The sequence below is a fragment of the Dasypus novemcinctus genome, chromosome 17 (assembly GCF_030445035.2).
Source record: "Dasypus novemcinctus isolate mDasNov1 chromosome 17, mDasNov1.1.hap2, whole genome shotgun sequence".
Taxonomy (NCBI): domain Eukaryota; kingdom Metazoa; phylum Chordata; class Mammalia; order Cingulata; family Dasypodidae; genus Dasypus; species Dasypus novemcinctus.
In genome coordinates, this window is record NC_080689.1 from 46,555,723 (window position 1) to 46,563,413 (window position 7,691).

Sequence of the window (7,691 nt, forward strand, 5' to 3'; positions counted from 1 at the left end):
ACCACAGCCTCAGCCCTTGTAGAGTTCACAGTCAAGTAAGGAAGACAGATTATGACAATAAGCAAAAAGGCATAAATCCAGTAATTATAAACTGAGTGCTTCTGTGATTACTCATTCCTTAGCAGCTGTAGATATTTTAAGGTCCAAAATTCCATGACCTTGTCACATTCCTACTGCACTAAGATTAGATTTAATTATTTACATGTAATTTATTAGAAATTCAATATTTAAGTTTCAAAACTTAATGGATTAGTGGCTTCAATGAATTGCATTTAATATTTATTAATTAGGTTTCAAGTGTGTAATGTACAAATCTTTTACCCAATATCCATATTTCCCGAGAAACACAGTCAAATAAATATGAGAAACTAAATCTTAATCAAGTTCTCTTTACAATCTGTTCCCTGATTCTCTTTATATTAGTGACAACAGTAATGTGACTGCCTTACAATTTCTTGACTGTTTTAGACTAGAAGAAAAGAGATTGGAATAATACTCTCAAGGGCTGAGATTTTTGATTATGTAAAAGATAAACCTAATTTAGATTGTAGGTAGTCATGCAGGACGTTATGAGAAAATGATACTTTAGCCGAACCCTAAAGAATTTATAAGAATAATTTTGTTGTCCATTCCAAGGTCCACAGGATGGAGGAATAGAATATGGATGGGGGTGGACTTACTGATATTCTATTTATGAACTATTGTGATTAGTAATCAAAGAAAGTGTGGCATTGGTGTGGAGAAAGTGGCCATGGTGGCTGCTGGGTGTGGGGAATGGGAGGAAGAGATGAGATATGGGGGCGTTTTAGGGACTTGGGGTTGTCCTGGGTGGTGCTGCAGGGACAGTTACCAGACATTGTATGTCCTCCCATGGCCCACTGGGTGGACTGTGGGAGAGTGCGGGCTATGATGTGGACCATTGACCATGAGGTGCAGCAGTGCTCAGAGATGTATTCACCAAAAGCAAGGAATGTCTCATGATGATGGAGGAGATTGTTGCTATGGGGGGAGGAGTGGGGTGAAGGGGTTGGGGAGTATATGGGGACCTCATATTTTTTAATGTAATATTTTTTAAAAAGAGAAAAAAATTATTTAAAAAAAGAATAATTTTGTTGTGTGGTGATGAAAGAGTGTTTCACACATAAGAAACATCTTGGTAAATATATTAAATGAAAGTAAGGACCACGAGTATTGAGAATCTTTAGGGGTAAGTAAGAAATGTGTCAGGAGATATGGTTAGTGGAGTGGGAGGAGTCCAGATTATATAGTAGCTTGAAGGCTAAGTATCTTAAATGCTAAACTAAGTGCTAAGGGGAGCTATCAGTGTATGTGGAGCATGTGCCAAAAAGCTCCAGCTAAGTTCTACTGGAATAACAAATGAATCCCAAAGTGCCCATTGTTATAGAAACTGGTATATTTTTGCTCACGCTGAATGCCCATCATGGCTCCATGTGGCTCTGCTCCCTGTCACCTTTACCATGGCTGAAGGACAGGCCATGCTAGTCATGGGGCTAAGGAAGGAAGAGTGATGGTAAAGCCACCCAGAAACTCTTTAACAATTTTTTCAGATGTGGCCTATATCACTTCCGCTCACATTTCATGAGTCAGAACAATTAACATGGCTGAGTCTAACCTCAATGGAGCCAAAAACTAAATCCTCCTACAAGGAAACCCTGTACAGAGGGAAACTATTTTGAACAGTAAAATATACCACAGAACAGAAATGAAGATTCAATTTATATTACTAAAAGATGAGTAACTTCAGGACAGAGAAGAAATTTGACATGAAAATCAGAAGTGGGGAAACCAAATAAGAGTTGTTGTTTGATTTAAAATAGTGATTTAGAAAATAGTGTCTTTTACTAAGGTGGTGGCTGGGGAAGGAGTAAGCTGGATAGATTTGGGATATACTTTGGTAGTAGAATAAACAGGATAACTTTGTTTCAGGACTGGAGATCAATGACATACAAATGACATTAGCTAAGGTTGTTAGGAGGAAGAAGTTAATTTAGAATGAAATGCAAGAATTATCTAGGTAGGAATGCTCATGGGTGAACCTTAGGAGTAATTGGCTACTTTCTGCCTTCTCATAGTGCTGGAATTCTGGAAGCCTGAAGGAAATTATTTAATCACATTATACCTCAGTTCCCTCAGCTTTCAAATTTGGGTAATAATGCCTACCTTCTTCATTCAAAAGTCTAAAAAAGTGTAAGACACTATATAAATATAAAATCTTTTATCTTCTAGAATCTTTTCTCTCTGCAAACCATTTTAAAGAATAAATGGCAGAGTTCCCTGAGAAAAGAGTGTGTAGAAAGGAACAGTGAATTTGACACCAGAAGATCCTGACTTAATTTTCTTTTCTTTTCTTTTTTTTTTTTTGAGGTACCAGGGATTGAACCCAGGACCTTGTATGCAGGTGGCCAGCACTCAACCACTGAGCCACCTCAGCTCCCCTGAGTTGGCTCCCTTGTCTGTTTGCTCATTGTTTGCTTGTTTGTTTTTGCTTGTTGTCTGCTCATTTGTTTTTTTTCTTTGGGAGGCACAAGAACCAAACCCAGGGACTCCGATAAGGGAGGCAGGTGCTCAACTGCTTAAGCCACATCCACTCCCTGCTCATTTGTTTTTTTGCTGATTGTTGTGCCCTCCTGACTTAATTTTGACTTTTATGTTTACTCTTTTTTTAAAAAAACAAGGTACTCCTGATTTTCTAATATAATTTTAGAAGATTATTTAATTTCTAAGAGCAGCAATGTTATCTTTATAAGTGGAGTATTAATTACCTACTTGCTGTTGTGAGAATACATAAAATGATGATGTGCAGTGTTAGTTGAGTTTGCTATATCACATTATATCATTTTTTAATTTTGCTTTATATTTTGAGATCACTGTAAATTCACATGAAATTACAAAACTAGTATAAGAGAACAATGAAGATATTGACATTGATTCAGTCAAGATACAGAATATTTCCATCATCACAAAAATCCTTCATATTTCCCTTTTATTACCAAAGCCTCCTATCCCAACCTTTTCTTTTCCCTGGCAATCACTAATCTTTTTTTTGCTTTTTTTCCCCTATGAATTTGTCATTTCAAGAATGTCATATAAATGAATGTTATATCACCTTTTGTGATTGGGAGTGGAAAAAAAAACTCACATAATTCTCTGGAGATTCATTCAGATTGTTGTATCAATAGTTTATTCTTTCTATTGCTGAGTAATAGTCCATTAGATGGATTTACCTCTGTTTAACCATTCACTTGTTAAAGTATATCTAGATTGTTTCCAATTTGTGGTTATCACAAATAAAGCTCCTCTAAACATTCGCAAATGTGTTTTTGTGTGAACATAAGTTTTAATTTCTCTTGGATAAATGCCCAGACATACAAGTGATGGGTTATATGGTAGTTGAGTGTTTACATTTTTTTAAAAAAGAAACTGACAAACTGTTTTCCAGAGTGATCAAACCATTTCACCTTCCCATCAGCAATGTATAAGTGACATAATTTTTCTGCATCCTTACTATCATTTGGTATTGTCACTAATTATTCTTTCTGTTTTAGTCATTATGATAGGTGTATAGTGATATCTTATTGTGGTTTTAATTTGCAAATCCCTAATAGGTAATGATGTTAAACATCTTTTCATGTGCTTATTTATCAGCTGTACATCTTGTTCAGTGCAATATATCTTTATGTCTTCTGCCCATTTTCTAATTGTATTGTTCATTTTTTTTTACTATTGAGTTTGTGAGTTCTTTATATTTTCTAGATAACAGTCCTTTGTTAGATACATGGCTTACAAATATTTTCTTCCACTAAGTAGCTTGTCCTTCCATCCTCTTAATGGGATCTTTCATGGAGCACAAGTTTTGTTTTGTTTTTTAATTTTGAAGAAATCAAATTTATAATTTTTCCTAATAAGTATCAGGATTTTGGTGTCAAGTTTAAGAATGCTACACCAAGCACTAAATCCTCAAGATTTTTGCTGTTTTTTTTCTAAAAGTTTTACAGTTTTATGTTTTACGTTTAAGGCTGTGGTCATTTTTTAAATTATTTTTTGAAAAGGTGTGAGATTTCACTTTATTCACAGAACAGAGTTCAGTTTATTGCCATGTGTGTCCTCTGACTCCACACCATTTGTTGAAAATATTACCTTTTCTCCATTGCTTTTGACCATTTCAAGAAGCATCAGCTGGACAGATTGTTGTAGGTCTATTTCTGAATTTTCTATTTTCTATTCCCATATAAATATTAGAATAATCTTGTCTAAAAATACAAAAAAATCTTTATTTTTTATTTTTTATTAGATGGGCTGTGGGTTTATAGAACAAAAGTACACAAAGTAGATACAACCCTAGGTACTGGTTCTCCTGAAGGGTATGGAGATCCTCAGGGTATATGGTCATGGCAGATGGATTTGGAGCTCTGTGCCATGTCAGAGGGCCCTACTTTGGAATTTGTGCTCCTGAGGATGATGGAGTTGGACTCAGATGTGACTTTCCTACACATCCCTCTTCTGTCACTTTTACTGAACCTATGGTTGGTGCTAGGGATGCACCATACTCAGGAAACTTGAATCTCTGGACTGCCCATGTGCCAGCTGGACCCTGAGCCTCAGCAGAGTGGCGACTCCTACTCTCTGGTTCGTTGATTTTACTCAAGTCAGCTAACAGGGAGGTGAAGATGGTCAACCACCACACCAGGGAATCAAGAGCGCCTACAACTGCAAGCAGAGGAATTGCATCCGTTATCCATGTGGAATCTAAGCCCCCTCTTGATCTAGAGGTGGAGAGGACATCACCATCCCAGGGTCCGCAGAATGGAGGAATAAAACATGGACTAGAGTGGACTTACTGATATTCTACTATAAAACTATTGTGGCGACTAATAGAAGAAATTTTAGCATTGAGGTGGAGAAAGTGGCCACAGTAGTTGCTGAGGGCAGGGATAGGGAAGAAGAGATGTGACGTGGGGGAATTTTTGGGACTTTGAATTGTCCTAAATAATATTTCAGGGTCAGATGCTGGACTTTATATATCCTGCCATAACCTACTGAATGTACTGGGAGAGAGTGCGAACTACAGGGTGAACTATTATCTATGTAGGGCAGCAGTGCCCCAAAATGTGTTCACCGAGTGCGATGAGTGTACCACAATGACGGGGTAGGTTGTTGGTGTGGAAGGAGTGGGGTGGGGGGTTGGGGGGGTATATGGGAACTTCTTAAATTTTTTAATGTAACATTTTTTATGTGATGTATATATCTTCAAAAAATACAATTTACAAAAATGATGTAGTGGGAGATGTGGGGGGTAGGGAGTGGGTTATATGGGAAAAATTAATAAATAAAGAGAAAAAATACTGAATAACAAAAAAATAAAACAGGCAATTACAGTGGCAGGCTGCTGAAAAAAAGTGCATACACTATAGGATTCCCTCATACTCCCCCCTCCCCATTATTACATTATTAATACCTTGCATTGGTGTGGTACATTTGTTAAAATTGATTTAAGCACATTTTCAGAATTGTGCTACTAATTATATATATAGTCCATAGTTTAACTTAGGGTTCACTGTTTGTGTAGTGCAGCTTCATGGATTTTTTTCATCTCAAAAATGTCTATTAGCATGATTAAAAACATGTTCTTGAATAATGGCAGAGAGCAAGAATTTCTAAACATGGAAGAATGTCAGTGTAATACCTCATATCCAATTTGGAATGGAATGGATAGCTTTATTGCCAGGCTTCGTTTTATTAAAAACCATTTATTGGTTCCACATAAATTCATGACTATTGCTTTATCTGGGAATGAGTCCCTACTGCTATTAAGTATAAAAACTATCTTCTATCATAATTGGAGTGTGACCTGCATTACTGAGTAAAGAACTGATAAACATTCTCAAAGAGTTGTACTTTTGTTTTTCTAAAAAACATTCCTTTTAAACACTGCAAAGAAATAACTAATATTTTAGCTTTTTGAACTCCTACATGGTATTTAGAATGGCAGTCCCAAAGGCCATGGCCCTTCACGTAATCACTAACACAAACCCGCTTCTGGAGGATGCGGTCTTGGGGTGGCCTCCACGTGCTTATACTAGCTTGAGAACAAAGACAGCATCATCCAGAACATACTAATCACTGTACATGCCGCCTTCACACAGGTATGGCAGCCTGGCGAAAGCTTTGATAACAAAACCAGCTTTTCTGAAAACTTCAGGCAGACTATTCACTTGTTCTTCCCAATTCTGTCTTTTGATTTCCAAAATTTGTGATGGTTTCCCCCACTTGCCACATATATTTTCCACATTGGGAGGAAAGGGCAAGACCAGGGCCAGGATGACCCCACCTCTAGTTGACTCCAAGACACTTCTGATGTCTTTCAACAAAATCAGGGGCTGATTACAGCAGTCCAGCAAATTCAAGCAACTGATGATATCATACTGGAACCCTGTATTTTGCCATTCATTTATATCAAGCACTCTGTACTTATTTTTCTAAAGCTGCCAGATCACAGTTTCAGATAACTCAGTGGCATAGATTTGTTTAAAGGAGGGCTCATGATTTTTGTGACTTCTCCATCTCCAGCACCTAAATCAAGAAATCTTGGTTTTTCCAGTCTGGATTAATTTTAATCAGTCTCAAAATTGATCTGGTGAAAACAAAAATATTGAGCTTCTTCCTAGCAACCCACTGATAGATGTCCTAGACATAAACAGGCTTAAAACAGATGACACAAAAGAATGATAAAATTGGATAAATAATCAGCCTGATTTCTCAGTGTTGTTGTTTAAGAATATCCGTGTTCCTTAATCAAGGTAACTCTGAACAAGGACAGCCTGGAGTGATTTGCATAATTTCTCTCTGTTGCACACATACCATTGGTGGTTCTCCTTTCTGCAACTGCTGCCCACGAGAGCTGCTCACCATGTTCACGTACAGGGAATGGATGAATGGGCTTTGCAGCGTCCAAATCCTCCATGCCAGCCATATGGCCACCTGATTCTGGCATAGCCAGCCAGCCAGCAGTCTCATTGGAGGGCTCACCTGCTCACTCTGATCACCGTCAGCACCTCAGCAAGGAGGAGGAGGCACTGCCATTTCCAGTGGCTGCTGCCTCCAGTGCTCGAGCCATCATCCCCAACTGACCATCCAGCCAATTCAGGATTTTTTTTTATGTTTTCTATTATCATACATTGCCCCTTTTATCTCATTCAGATACCTGTATATAAATTTGAGGAGAATTGGCCTCTTTACTCTATTGACAATTCTTAACCATGAACATTTTATATCTCTCAGTTTATCTAGATCTTCTTCAATTTATTTCATCAGGATTTTGTAGTTTCAACATACAAGTCCTATACAAATTTTGTTAGATATGTACCTAAGTATTTCTGCAACTTTCTGAATTCACTTATTAATTCTAGGAGTTTTTATTGTAGATTCCTTGGAAATTTCAATGATAGACAATCATATTTAAAAATAGGGGCAATTTAACTTCTTTATTTCTGATCTGCATGCCCTCTTTTTTAAATTTATTGAAATACATCACTCACACATAAACATACATAAACAATAAGTGTATAAGAGTTGTGAACTTACAAAACAAACATATTTAATATCAAACATATATAACATCTCACCCTACCACCAATAAATTGCATTTTTTTAAAAAAGATTTATTTATTTAG

The 7,691-nt window shown here is 36.9% G+C and overlaps 1 pseudogene; it reads right to left on the reverse strand.

Annotated features, from left to right (window-relative positions):
• Nucleotides 1–6,092: 6,092 nt before the first annotated feature.
• Nucleotides 6,093–7,035, reverse strand: LOC101440386 (protein-L-histidine N-pros-methyltransferase pseudogene; annotated as a pseudogene).
• Between the last annotated feature and the right edge of the window lie 656 nt (nt 7,036–7,691).